This window comes from Zootoca vivipara, chromosome 5, assembly GCF_965207765.1.
Source record: "Zootoca vivipara chromosome 5, rZooViv2.hap1.1, whole genome shotgun sequence".
Taxonomy (NCBI): domain Eukaryota; kingdom Metazoa; phylum Chordata; class Lepidosauria; order Squamata; family Lacertidae; genus Zootoca; species Zootoca vivipara.
Genome location: NC_142588.1, coordinates 37,399,323 through 37,414,639, shown reverse-complemented (window position 1 = coordinate 37,414,639; position 15,317 = coordinate 37,399,323).

The following is a 15,317-nucleotide window of genomic DNA, read 5'->3' as shown; positions in this document are numbered from 1 at the left end:
TCATGGGGACTGGTGCACCCAGTGGAGTGTTGTCAGATCTTAACCGCTAAGCATCTAGGCACCTGCATGTGGGGTTAGTTTCATGGTTCACTGGCCTTTAGTTATATTGCTGTCATGTTCTGATTTGTGGGCATTGAGCATCCCACACACATCATCTCTTCCCATTGCTGGCTGTGCTCTTGAATCACAAAGGCAGCAATAGCAAAACTAAAAAGAACAGAGAGAAAGACGAAGTGGTATACCCTCACTGGATTTTCTTAGATAACCTTTAGGTCATAAGAACATAAAGGGCTGCCATGCTTGGTTAGACCTGATGGTCCATCTACTTCAGCATACACTCTCCTGAATATGACTGACCAGATGCCACAATGGACCACAAGAAATTCCAGAGCCATAACGTTTTTGGCATCACAACAGTCAATAAGTTACAAAAGAAGCTGCCTTACACCATTTGGCCATCTGCTCCAACATTGTCTAACCAGTATCATCTAGGAGAGCCAGTGTGGTGTAGTGCTTAGAGTGTTGGACTAGGACCTGTGAGACCAGGGTCTAAATCCCGCTCAGCCATGAATCTCACAGGGTAACCTTGGGCCAGCCACTGCCTCGTCCTAACTTACTTCAAAGGTTTGTTGTAAGAAATAAATGAGATGGGAGAGAACCACATGACCACCTTGAGGAAAAGGCGGGATGTAAATACAATCAATCAATCAATCTGTATGACTGGCACCGGGAACTCAGGCTGAAATCCTTCCTAACATGGGCTACATGATCCTTTTAACAGGACATGCCAGGGATTGAGCATATGACCTTCTGCATGCTAACTTATGACCCCTCTTTGACACAAGTTGTGTGTCATATAACCAGCTATGCTGCACTGTTCTTAAATCTCTCTTTGATCTACATCCATGGAATGCAAATGCACCCAGTGATTTGTGTTTATAAAGGAAATAGTTCTCCATTGGTCATATTCTCTACCCATATGCTAATGCATAACCAATGGTAAACATGCATCAGAGCTGGGTAAACTAAATGAAAGGGTGGCCACTTTCAGAGTTTCAATTTGCCTCAAAGCATGGATGTTTCCAATTGATGAAAGGAACTGTGCAAAGACCAAACATAGGCAAGCTGTTGGGGAATATATATGTTATTTCAAAAGAGAGACATCTTGCGAAGTGTTCACATATACCACTGCTTCCAAACTTTAAAAGCATCCTATGGAGTGTTCCTTTCAATCAATCAATCTGATGAGCAATGGTAGATTGTGTTTGAAAATCCTCGCCTCACTTAAGGCTGTTTATCATTCTCAGGATTCACTAGGTGTGATTGCCATCTGGAAGGTGTAATTTTCCATTCAAAATTACTTCTCACTCTTAACAGTGTTTTCCAAGTGAGTTTCACTTCTAATGACTTTCTCTTTCTTTAGAGCTTGTTTTAGCAGGCTCTAAAAAAGGCAAATTATGCTGCATACTTAATTCTTTTTCCTGAATACTATTCATTCATCATGGTTGCCAGACCACTTTTGGAAGAGCAACATGTTCACAGCTTCTGAAAAAAAAAATATACACCAATTATAAATAAGTATTGCCTACCTGATTTGGATGCATATGGGATTAGAGCAAGTCCGCCGTGCCAACCCTGAAGATGCAATAATGATTTCTAAAACACAAAGAGGCAAATTGGAAGGGCTCCTGGGGTCTCTGCAATGCAAAGACCATGAATTCAAATTAATACTTTGTATTTTAATAATTTTTATTGCACTTTTCAAAACGTGGCTTTTGATTGATTTTATCGGTCTGTGTTTTGTTTTGTTTTGTTTTGTTTAGTCACTTTAAGGCACTTGTTTTGTATAAAGCGACTAGCAAAGGTAAATAAAAATAATTTATTGCAAACAGTATGCTGGGCTGGAAACACTTACCAGACCTCCCAGCGGGGGAGTCACTGCTGTTTATCAGGAGGGAGAGATGTAGGATGAGGCAATGGCAAGGATAGTGCAATGCAAATGCACCCACAAGAGAATCTGATTAGCTCTGCAATGTGTTTGCACCATGCTGCCCTCAACACTGCTTCAGTGATGGAGAATGGTTTTAAAAAATGCAGGAGAAATTTTCATCTCAGCACCATTACATAATGCAGAGGAGAAGGGTAGACACAGTTGGAAGTATTGGGGTGCAATTCATCTTACCCAGTAGGCTGATACATCTTTTAAAAAACCAAGGTTTCTTATTTTTCCAAACTCAGAGTCTCAGTGTGATTAGATCCAGCATAAAGTGTGCTCCACCAACAGTGATTCAGTGATCAGTTAAGCTTCCAAGTTGTATGCTAATGCCAAACACCAATGGACACAAATGAGCTGAAGGTAGTGAAACCAGCGGCAAACTCTGTTTGCAGAGCTCTCTGTATCAAATTTTGGAAATAACAGCAAGCAATTGAGGATTTCTACTGCATTGGTTCCTCTTTGGAAATTACATCAGGCATGGGTGTCTTTAGGGGGTGGCCTAGAGGGGTGGGTGCTAGTTCTTTTATTCTAGGTCCTAAATCGTCTCCTCTTTCCTTCTTTAAAAAAACAATTATTTTTTTATTTAAAAACTTACTTTTTAAAAGTTTTTGTTACAGGATGGATGAGCTCACTACAGTGCTGATGAAAACCAGCTACCACCAAATTAATTTGCAAATTTGTGGCATAACCCCGCACCCTGAATCCTTTCAGTAGTGAGCAACACCCTCAAGACCAGTATGGTAGTTTAGAATTCAAAATTCTGGGAAAATATGGATGAAGGTAATTTGGTAGTATCCACAGTAAAGCAACATAATAATGGCGTTACACTATCATATTTACAGCACGACCATATTCTGATTGCTTAGTAGTCAGTCCTGCTGCAAGGATGTAGAACTTCTTTCAGACTAAGGGCTGCATTGCCATATGAGAAACCTTCCAGGGAACAAATGCCAGGCATTATCATTGTAGCCATGCAAACACACACACACACACAGGGTGGGGTAGTGAGGGGTGTGGCCTTGGAGAGTCCCGAAGGCCAAAAAGAGGGAGGGCCACAGCTGGGCCCCAGGCCGGAGGTATTCAATTGGCCTACTCCTGGGTAAGTGTATAGGGTTACAGCCTTAACTACTCAACTTTATACAAGTCATTAGATTCGCACCTAGCAAGGTGCTTTGCCAGGAAGGAATAATAATATTCAGAAGCACCTTCCGTAACAACAGAAGCTCAGATGAAAAGATATTTCTATAGCTTGTACGTCTGAGTGTCTCTTTGATTATAGGGATGCAGATGACGGTTACAAATTTTAATAAAGAACCTGACACCTCAGGTAATTGCCATTGTTGAGGCATGCTAACAGACTTCTAATGCGTTGTTTTGACCAACTGACAGGGAAATGGGTATTTCATCTTCACGGTGATTAACAGAGAACCTGGAACTAAGCATATGCTACTCTCAGAACTACATCTTCAAAGAAGCAGAAGAACAGCGTTGGCTTTGAATTTCAAAGGCATGCTTTGTTAATTGAGATTGGCAACGGACCAGTATGAATTTACTCCTTGCTGAAGACGCTTGCTCTCATGGGTGGACATTGCTCTTGCCAGAGTGATTAAAGCTCAGGGGGTGGGAGGAATGACTGCGTAAGAGTGGGAACAGATGTTAACACCCACCACTGGGTGCCACCAAAATAACATTCCCTGCAGAGAATTATCGACTTCCCTGCTGTAAATTTTAGGAATGGTCACCATGCCGCATTATCACACTGTGATTTCCTCTCCTCCTCCTCCTCCAAGCCACATGCTGAGGATTCCTAAACATTTGGGGGTAGGAGGGAATGGAGAATTCACAACAGAGTTGCTGTTTCAGCACCATTCTCATTATCCACAGCATCTCAATGGAGCTGATGCCATCTGCTTCCACTCATGCATGATTTGCTGAACATATGGAGACCCCTGCTGGATTAGATTAGGGGTCCACCTAGTTGAGCATCCGGTTCCCAAGAAAGACCAGCCAGATGCCTCAGGTAAGCCCATATGCAGAACATGAAGGCAACACACCTACACCATTGTTTGCCTATGAGCCTATCAGAGACACACTGAAAGTCCTGGAATATAGAGCTGCCGTGGTAGATAGCTGTATATATCCTCCATAAACTAGATCCACCATATAAAGGTATATCAGTTAGTTGCCATCTCCACATTCTGTGGCAGTGACTTCCATGAATTAAATTGACACACAGTGTGAAAATAGTCTAAAACAAGGATGGGTCCTGGCCAATGGTTGGGGATGATTGGACTTGTAAATCAGCAACATCTGGAGGAACACTGGTTACCCAGCCCACTACTCTTCCTTTTCCTGTTCTCAAAACCCTGTCAATGAATTTTGTTGGCCAATCCCCACTTCTATTATAACAAATGAAGAAAAATCTTTCCTATTCACTTTCTCGATACAACTCATGGCCCCCTTCCTTGTCTTTCTTCTAATCCAAAGGTGTCCCGAATGTTTTAGCCTTTCCTTATAGGGAAGGTGCTCCTGAATATTTATCAGATGAAATGGTATGATTTTAATATGTGCCTGGTAAATTTGAACTACAATAATATAACCTTGCATTGTTGGCGCTGGCCATTGGCTCTGATAGGCTTTGACCTCTTGGCACATTGAGGGGTATCTCTGCTTTCAACTAAGACTGGGCATTATGCAATTTTGGACAGATATCCTGTTTTAACACAAGGCCAACTCTGAGTTTTCCTGACCGTTCCATATTTTAGCCCTCTCTTCCTTCATGCTTATGCTTTGATTTTGGTAGGTATCCATCTGATAATAACACTAACTTCATTCTGGAAACAGCAGCCAGCAAGTTATCACTTGCATTAAAAAGAAATGATAACAGTGAAATGTTGCCTGGGACTATAATCAAAAGCAGTGTTTTGTTTTGTTTTTATTACAGGCATAGAGCATGTTAGTAATACATAATATTGCCTTTCAATGCAGGTTGGTGGAAGTAATCAGAAGCCTGTTCAATATAGTTTTATTGGAAATACCATATAGTTTGAAGAAACAGTGAATAAATTGTACCAGTCCTGTCATTTAAACCCAAAGTGACCTCTTCTGAAATTGGGTGAAGCAACATAGCAGAATAGCAACAAAACCTACAATGTCCGGGTGGTGTCACAAGTCTACCTTCTTATACGAAATGCTATTTCTACTCTGCCCATCCAGGTTTTCAGCATCAGCTCCAAGCTCATTTCTGAATTAATAGGTATATCCATAAATCTATCAGGGAAGCATAGCCCTTGGACAAGCTAAGTGAGATATTAAAAGCCAACCTTGATGGGTCTTTGAACACATTTCCTTTTCTGGAACATCCATTTTAAACCAAATCTTATGGTGTAAGAACATGTAGTTCAACATTTTCCAAGGGCACTTTGTGGCAGATTTATGCCTCTCTTTATTTTTAGAAGGCTTAGAGCATTTAAGTCTGAAATAAAGAACAAAGCTTGATTCGTCAGATTATTATATTGAAAGTTAATTGGGGTTGCATCATATATTATGCTGTTAATTGTATCTAGTTGTGTGCATTTGTGTACCCCTAAAATGTGATGGCAGTAAGAGATTTTACCTTCTTGGAATCAATGAACACTGCAGATGGTGACAGCAGTCACAAAATTAAAAGACGCCTGCTTCTTGGGAGAAAAGCATTGATAAACCTAAACAACATCTTAAAAAGCAGAGACATCACTTTGCCATCGAAGGTCCATATAGTTAAAGCTATGGTTTTCCCAGTAGTGATGTATGGAAGTGAGAGCTGGACCATAAAGAAGGCTGATTGCCGAAGAACTGATGCTTTTGAATTATGGTGCTAGAGGAGACTCTTGAGCAGGCATCCCCAAACTGTGGCCCTGCAGATGTTTTGGCCTACAACTCCCATGGTCCCTAGCTAACAGGACCAGTGGTCAGGGAAGATGGGAATTGTAGTCCAAAATATCTGGAGGGCCGAAGTTTGGGGATGCCTGTTCTTGAGAGTCCCATGGACTGCAAGAAGATCAAACCTATCCATTCTTAAGAAAATCAGCCCTGAGTGCTCACTGGAAGGACAGATCCTGAAGCTGAGGCTCCAATACTTTGGCCACCTCATGAGACGAGAAGACTCCCTGGAAAAGACCCTGATGTTGGGAAAGATTGAGGGCACTAGGAGAAGGGGACAACAGAGGACGAGATGGTTGGACAGTGTTCTCGAAGCTACGAATTTGACCAAGTTGCGGGAGGCAGTGGAAGACAGGAGTGCCTGGCATGCTCTGGTCTGTGGGGGTCACAAAGAGTGGGACATGACTAAACAGCTAAACAACAACAACAAAATGTGGTGGGTGAATGCAAGAAATGTGCTTGGAAATTCATGCACCCCAAAGTTATATTCATCAGAGGCTTCCTGGGCCAAGGTTTGTTGTCATTTTCAGTACTGCGCATGATGTGGGGTGGTGGTGTTGCATCCAATTGGCCAAGATTTTCCTGAAGGATGTGCATGGGTGATTGTGCATGTGCATGCATGTTTTACTTCCACATGTGGTAAGTTTGTTGTCAAAAACAGTTGTGTTACACCCATATTTCATAACATTGCCCAGTGCGAGCAATTGTCAGAGCTGGGTCAAAATGGGCAGCTGCTAGAGTAGAACCAGGAATTCTGGTCAGGGACTCAGAGGTGGGACCCAGCACCAAGACAGAAGTCTTTTGTAGCCTAAGTCTTACGAACCCCTGATAGGCAGCCAGGGGGGCAGGGGGTGGCAATCCAGAACCTGAGAATACTTTACTGCCCAGAAGATGCTCCAATATATCGTTCTGGTGGCCCACAATGTGCCATAGCTATGCAGAGAGCAGAAGGTTGCTTCCCTGGCAGGAATGTTTAATCTTCATTTTCTTACTACAAGTCTACTTTTCATTATGCATTTTCCAAATATGTAAACCTCCACAACAGTCCGAATAAATTGTCAGCTGTAAAACATTTCCAAATTCTATCCAGTTACCACTTACTATTTCCCTCCTGAAAACATAAATGCACCTTCAGCATAAAATACCCCACAAATGCATTGGATTTTGCCACCTGAGTGTGTTTAGTACCCAGCCAATGTTTGCAGACTGGGGTAGTAAAACACCCCATCATTATTTTTCCCATAGACACGAATAATCAGAGAAATGTTTGCACGAACCGTATGTGCTACTTGGGGACATTTCTCTAACCAAAGACAGCTTTCTTGCAGATTTCTCCATGGGATTAGAAAAAGACCCCCAAAACTGTTAACATCAGTTTTCAGTTGGAATAGTGTTGTTGTTTTTCCCTAGACAGTTTACAATATCTTCATGACATTTTTATTTTAAAAGATAGTTATGAAAATGTTTGCAATTGTTGCAAAAATAGTAACTTATGAAAAGAACAGAAATCATGTTGTTTGCTCAATATGCAGGGAACAACGTTTACCACACAAATTTTACCTTCCAGCTTTCTGTCTCTGGGTGTTGGGGTATTGTGAAGCACACCTCATTGACACCACATGCACAAATGTTATCTGTAGTTTACCCCCCCCCACCTTGATTCATTGGAAATCTCATTGGGGTATTAAAACACCCCCCAAAAATGGGTGTGGCATTTGGGGATGGGGGTCTTTTCGAAATTAGATAAAGATTTTCTAATTACATAATTTTTGTAATTAGATAAAGGTTTTCTAAACCAAATAAGCCTATGGTTTTCACTTATTGATTAGAGCAACTGTTTTCAATACTTAAAAACAACAACTGAAATGATAGCCATGATATGATAGCCATGTTCAAATAAATAAAAGGATGTCATATAGAGGAGGGAGAAAGATTGTTTTCTGCTGCTCCAGAGAAGCGGACACAGATTAAAACTACAAGAAAGAAGATTCCACCTCAACATTAGGAAGAACTTCCTGACAGTAAGAGCTGTTCGGCAGTGGAATTTGCTACCAAGGAGTGTGGTGGCGTCTCCTTCTTTGGAGGTCTTTAAACAGAGGCTTGACAGGCATATGTCAAGAATGCTTTGATGGTGTTTCCTTCTTGGCAGGGGGTTGGACTGGATGGCCCTTGTGGTCTCTTCCAACTCTATGATTCTATGAAAGTTATCTGGTCAGTTTGTAGCTGAGGTAAGAAAGGAAACCAGGATAGCTATAATCTATTATAGCAACAGGTGAATTATAAATAAAAAGCATCATGACAATGAGTACCATTGTCTTGGTTACTAAATATAGAGACGGTAAGGAAGAGGAGTCTAGGTCAAGGAAATTTTTGCAGTGAAGGTTCAGCAAACAGTTTCTACCTCTCTCCCACCTCCTTTTTTCCACCTCCAGCAACCAGATACAGTAAATAATGCTGCATAAGAAGATCATACCATTATACTCTGCTTTAATTAATCTTGGGGGAGGGGGGGAGAGAACTCTCTGTGGTTCACAGTCAAGATTAATGCAGGATAGAGTTTCCACTTTGCTCATAACTATGCATCTGAAAGTTAGGGAAGAGAAAATCTACCCACTCACTGCCCTCGTTGTATTGTTCATCAGGGTGGCAAAGGGTGTTTAGAGGTAATTAATCTTCATTAAGTGCTTTACAGTATGTGCCCTTAGGGTCATCCATCGACCATTTGGGGAACTTGGATTCTCTAGTGCACCCAGCCTGCTGAAATAAACGGGGCATTTGAATAAGCATCTTTGGGACTGCAGCCGTGATCCATTTTGAATGCAAAATACCCAGCATTTTAGGGACTGTTAATCAAGCAGGCAGTTTGCCTCCTTTCATTCTTGCTTACATCTTTTGGCACACATCTAAGCCAGGGCTGCATCTTGATACCTGAAGAAGTGTGCATGCACACGGAAGCTCATACCAATGACAAACTTAGTTGGTCTCTAAGGTGCTGCTGGAAGGAATTTTTTTATTTTGTTTTGACTACGGCAGACCATTTGTTGTTGTTTAGTCGTTTAGTCGTGTCCGACTCTTCGTGACCGCATGGACCATAGCACGCCAGGCACTCCTGTCTTGCACTGCCTCCCGCAGTTTGGTCAAACTCATGTTCGTAGCTTCGAGAACACTGTCCAACCATCTTGTCCTCTGACATCCCCTTCTCCTAGTGCCCTCAATCTTTCCCAACATCAGGGTCTTTTCCAAGGATTCTTCTCTTCTCATGAGGTGGCCAAAGTATTGGAGCCTCAGCTTCACGATCTGTCCTTCCAGGGAGCACTCAGGGCTGATTTCCTTAAGAATGGATAGGTTTGATCTTCTTGCAGTCCATGGGTCTCTCAAGAGTCTCCTCCAGCACCATAATTCAAAAGCATCAATTATTCGGCGATCAGCCTTCTTTATGGGCCAGCTCTCACTTCCTTCATGGATCAATGCCTTGTCGTGGCGAAGGGGCTTGAATAACTCAGAGAAGCTATGAGCTATGCCATGCAGGGCCACCCAAGATGGACAGGTCATAGTGGAGAGTTTTGACTAAACGTGATCCACCTGGAGAAGGAACTGGCAAGCCACTCCAGTATCCCTGCCAAGAAAACTCCATGGACAAAGACAAGGGCAGACCATAGTCAACAATTTTAACACCATGATCCTCGCATCCCATTTTTAAACATTCTCTTTCCATTCCCGCTTCCATACCTAAATACACATGAACAATGTTGGCTGCCAAAACAATCACCACTTTTCTGCATCACCCAAGTTTAATTTACAGTATACACTCTAAGCTGTTCAAGGAAGTTGAAATAGATAGAATCAGAAGAGACAGCGAAAGCTATTTTCTGCTCCACGAGATACAAGCCGTGTGCGTTATTTTTAGCCTTCCGAGTTGTTTATCTTTGAGAGTCCCATATTTCTGTAATCTTTGATTTTCAGTGTTCTTTAACATTCCCCCCCCCCCCGCTAATCCTCTTAATGCTGGCTGTAAGTATCTTCATTCAAATGCCATTGCCACCATAACGATGGGCCGCATCGTCTGTATTGTGCATCCCTGTCTTTGTAGTAGCAGGCGACATTCCCCCAAGGCCCTCCGGAGAATATAACTGTTTGTTCATGCCTCTGCTTGTTTCATTCAAATAGGCCTGCATATTTCAGGTGGTGCAACCCTGTAGCAAAGCTGCAGAGGTAAGCAAAGCTATCAAGCGGCTTAAACAGAGCCTCTGGCTTTTCAGAACCATTTATCTAATTCCACAAACCAGGAAATGTTAAGACATGTTGACAGCAGCCAATTTTCACATTATTAGTTCTATGACATACCGAGAGTAGGTTGTGCAGCGTGCTGAACCTAATATTTGCTCTGGCATTCTTAAAACACTGAGCACCAAATGCACAATCCAGAATGTGTGTGTGTGGTGTGTGTGTGTGTGTGTGTGTGTGTGTGTGTGTGTGTGTGTAGAATTCAGCTCATGGGACACTCTCACCAAAGGAAAGGGGAGGCAGTTTTTTTTCAATTCCCCCTCCCCCTCCCCGGCATCCCACTTTACCTTTTGTAAATCTGGGCAGGTAGGTTAGGAGATGTTCTAAAGCAGGGTGGGTGGCAGTAAGGGATGGGGAGTAGTTCCATTCAGTTTGCTTTTAATGGCAAAGCTACCCATTTTGCACCATCCACAATGATACAGAAACCAAAACAGAGCCATGCTTAAAAATTTTCACACTTTTCTGTATATACTCAGCAAAGTGTGCATATAAATGTGGGTTCATGTAAGTGAAAATAACGTATGGAAATACACCGGGGAGAATTGCTTTGCAAAATTGTCTATCAGGCAAAATTTCATATGGAGTGTATCTTAATAGAAATCCACACTAAAATGCTGATGTATTCTTATGTGGGTTTTTTTTGGGGGGGGGGAGTTCAATCAGAAATGGAACCCGAGACTCAGACCACACAGCCTTTCAGAAGCTGAACACATTATCTTCCTAGTAAAATCCAAACGTTTTCAGCCACCTAGGGTCCTGCCATGGAAGAGGGGTAAAGCAGTCAGCTTCAGGCAGCACTGTGGGGAGGGGGGAATATATGAAGGCAGAAATTGGTGCTGTGAATACAGCAGCAAGATATATTTATGAGTGTTGGCCCTAGCGGGTGGGGGGTGGTGGCATTGGGGCTGTGCTCCAGACAGAAGATAATTTCAGTGGGCACTGAGGTCAGAATGGCACATGATATTGGATTCAAATAGCAATAGTGTCACTCTTAGCTGGCCTGTGGGTTGGCCAGTTCAGAAACAGAATTGCATTGGTTCCACGGAGCAACAGGGACCCTTCACTTCCAGGGCTTTGAGTCACTGTTTCTGAGCTGCTTCTTTTAATTATGGCCTTCTCCTCTTCCAGGCTTTGACTGGTGGGTCAAGAGGGATGTACAGACCGGTCACAGATGGGCCTAAGGTGGGTCACAACAGTGGCATTTTCTTTTCTTTTGTTCCTTTGAGATATTTTAAAGCAGAGATAATAGAAAGAGCAACAAGAGTTACTTCATTTGTTTTGGACATTTCCCTAACCTTATTTCCAAACAGTGGTGCGCAAATTATAATAGATAATAAAATACAAAGGGCAGACAAACTTATAGCAACCCCCCCCCCAAAAAATATCTTTATTACATTTCCATGTGCTAATTTATATGATTGGGGTTATATTCAGTGTAGTGTTAAGCAGATTGTTCTGACAGCACAAGGAGTTCTCTTTGTACAACAGAATAATCATCCACCCCACCACCCTCTATTTTGGGTTCCCCCCCCCCAACCCTCTAGAGCACTAAGGGATATAGGGTGGGGAAAATCCCATTGCATTAGCAGTCTTTGCATTAGTGGAAGTATTTAGTTAAATAGTGCCCACAGATACAAAATCAGAAATAATTACTATAATTTAAGTAAAATAAAAAAATTCCTTCAGTAGCACCTTAAAGACCAACTAAGTTTTTATTTTGGTATGAGCTTTCGTGTGCATGCACACTTCTTCAGATACAGATGCACACGAAAGCTCATACCAAAATAAAAACTTAGTTGGTCTTTAAGGTGCTACTGAAGGAATTTTTTTTATTTTACTTCGATCCAGACCAACACGGCTACCTACCTGTAACTATAATTTAAGTAGAAATACATCTCACCATCGCAGAGACCATGATGAGGCACTGTGTGTACCCCTGTTCAGTCTGTTGTTCAGTTGATAACTGTCAGTGGACAACTTCAAGGCACCTGCTCTCCCTTCCTATGATTCTTTTATCTTTAAATTGGACTTTGACTAGCCAGCCATCAAATAGATGGTTCCTTCAAATAGACGATGGATCTCTGAGAGCCCTTCAAATAGTGCTGGGTGGAGAATATTGTCTGGACTGAGAGCCGGATTCTAGGCTATCTTTCTGGAGGCCATGGGCAAAAGTGGACAAATCAATGAATGTAAATAGTACCTTTCTGCAGTAGGCTAGTATCCAAACACACACACACACACACACACCTCTTGCTATCCTTCATCCAGGCAAGCAAGAGGCATTATCGGAGTTCACAGAAACAATCCAGATAGGCAAAAACACTCAAGGAGAGTGCAAAGCAATGTCAATGAGGAGCATGGCCTGCGTATAGGGGTGAGTGGGTGGAAAGTGTGTGCCGCCTTGGGATATTTCTGAGGGCCAGACAGTCCATTTCCAGAGGGCCTTTGAGAAGAATGAGCATTGTATGATGTTGCTGCTTTATTATTTATGCTGGGTGGTGGTAGTTAAACAAACTTAATCCAACATAAATCAATATGTTGTGTTTATACTATTGTGGGAATAATCTCGTTCCCATCTGTATTCACATTCAGATGAATGCATGGAAAAGTAAAAAATAAAATACAATAATATAGCATATCTATTTGCAATTCCAAGAAGAAAAACTCACCATTAGATGCCAAAAATCTTCCAAAGGGATAGTATACTAGAAGCAATAACCTTTAAAAACCTTTAAAAAGCAAACAACAACAACAACAAACATACAGCTGCACATCCAACCCCAACCCACCCGTTGCCCTGAACCTAGGCAAATAGCAAATAAATAAAGCATTTCCTGCTGTATGCTGGCTATGGAGTTGTGACAGTTTATACGCCTCTGTTGTAGCCTGAGATATGATTTCCCTATGTTATTTCATTGGTTGCTTTTGTAAATAAGGTTTATGCAATCCATCCATTAGCTATGCAGCTTTAGTATACTCCAACAGTTCCCGTAGATTACTATTATATATGCTGACTTGAAAACAGCCGAGTGTCAAGGGGAATCCCAGACCATCCATTTCCATATTACTCAAACACGTTTGCTTTCTACTTGTCTTCAGCATGAGAAACGTCTACTGTTTACTGTATGATTATGGTTTTAAATGAAGTATGATAGTGTGGAGGACCATCATTTAATGACTTTTTAAGCACAATGTGAGTCATTCTGGTTTAACTACAGTGTATAGAATGCAGTATATTTGCTCCATTTTCTCATTACCACACAGCTAAATAATATTCTCGTTCAGATTCATTATAATCTACAAGGTTGTTTTGGAAACCGAGAGATGCCTGCCCATAATGCATTGTAGAAACAATTGCTGCTTCTTTCTAACATAATTGGATAAAAGGAAAGAGAACAGGTTGGTTGTGAGTACCAACATTTGATTGACTAGCATTTCTTTGCCCCAATCATATGACTTAATTAAAAACATGTTGTATACTTTAATGTCTTGTTAGAAGTCTAGGGGTGATTGCAAATCTTGTCTTCACTTTCAGTTCTGAATATGGACTTAAAACATAGGTCTAATTTGGTCTTTCTGTCATGTGATTCCACTTCCCTCCAGCTGCCTCTTCCTGTTAATCTATTGGAATGTATTATGCTAAACAAAACATAGGGACTCCTCGATTTAGTACATACTTCTGAAATTCCACACTGAGAATAAGAGGATACACAACCATTAATAGCACATCAGCTATTGCAGACAGCCCACTAATATGACTTCTTTGGACACCATTGATAAAACCAACTTTGTGGACCCAGCCAAAACCACAAATGCACTATTAATGTATTGGGCTGAACCCAACAAAGTCATTGTGCGAACAGAAAACCATCCGTTTGTACAAGAGGATTCCCTTCCCTTTGCTTGTCCTACACTCCTCTACATACACCCACATCTGCTCCAGAGGGTTGAGGAAAAACCCCAGGACATTTTTGGGAGATGTGGAGTGTGTGTAAGGGATGGGAATATTGAGGGGAAGTTCTGTTGCACAAGTTGTTGCAGTGACTTTGCCGGATACAGAAAATTGCATAAAGTTCTTTGCTTATGTTAATATGCTAACGAAGACACACAAACAGTCCATTGCAAAGTTCTAAATTCTATGGCGAGCTAACATGCATTTTGCATGTCAGCGGGAGGCTCCAAAACTGGAAGTGTGAGTTTATCTTCCCTCTTTTGTACTTTCAGAAGAACCTATGGGGAGATGCACAACTCTCAATTTCCTCTTAGGATGCTGACCCAGAAGCCCAAATGATTTGTTGCAATTTACTTGCACTTTCCCTTTCAGTGTATAATTAGTAACATGTAAAGTCACCCCCACCATTTACTGCCACCGTTTAGCAGTTCCACTTAAATGAAATATGACATTTTCGAAGCTGAAAAGAATATGCCATCCATTTGTAATTGCACAGAAAATGAAGGCAGGTAAAATCTATGCTCTTCTTGACACTCTGGCAAATTGAGATCATAGAGTGGGATATTTAGCAACCAAGGATCTCTATCCCTTGATAAATTTACCGAATGTACTTGTCATAAAAAGCCAACAAATTTTATTTTGGGAAGCATTCAGAAAGGTCTAGAAAATCATTTGTATGCAGATTTCTATGAATTAAACCTCATCATTGTTCTAAATGAAAGTTCAGCATTACTTCCCCTCCCTGCCATTATATGGCTTCCCAGGGGGGAAAAACACCTTCAATTAATTAACTTTCCTAAGAAGAATATTATTCATAAAAATAAGACTAATAATTAGTTTGGCCTCTGAGAGCATACTCATAGCATCTTAAAAAGAAACCTGGGGCTTCTTCAGAAGGAGCAAAGCGTAGACAATGTATTCCTTAGACAAAGGTAGAGTTAAGGTAACTTTGTGCTTAATGGCCAGCTGGGAAGTGTCCCCATTCTCTGCCACATAAGTTAAAATGGGAAGAAAACATTGTAGAGTCGCATGTTAGTTTATAATAGCGAAAACATCAGCATTGTCCCTTAGTTGGTTATGCAAACGTATTAGCCTGGGCATTCTTTTCTTTCTTTTTGCGTCATCCAATTCAAATTATGTGAAGGAGAGCAGGAGCACATTCAA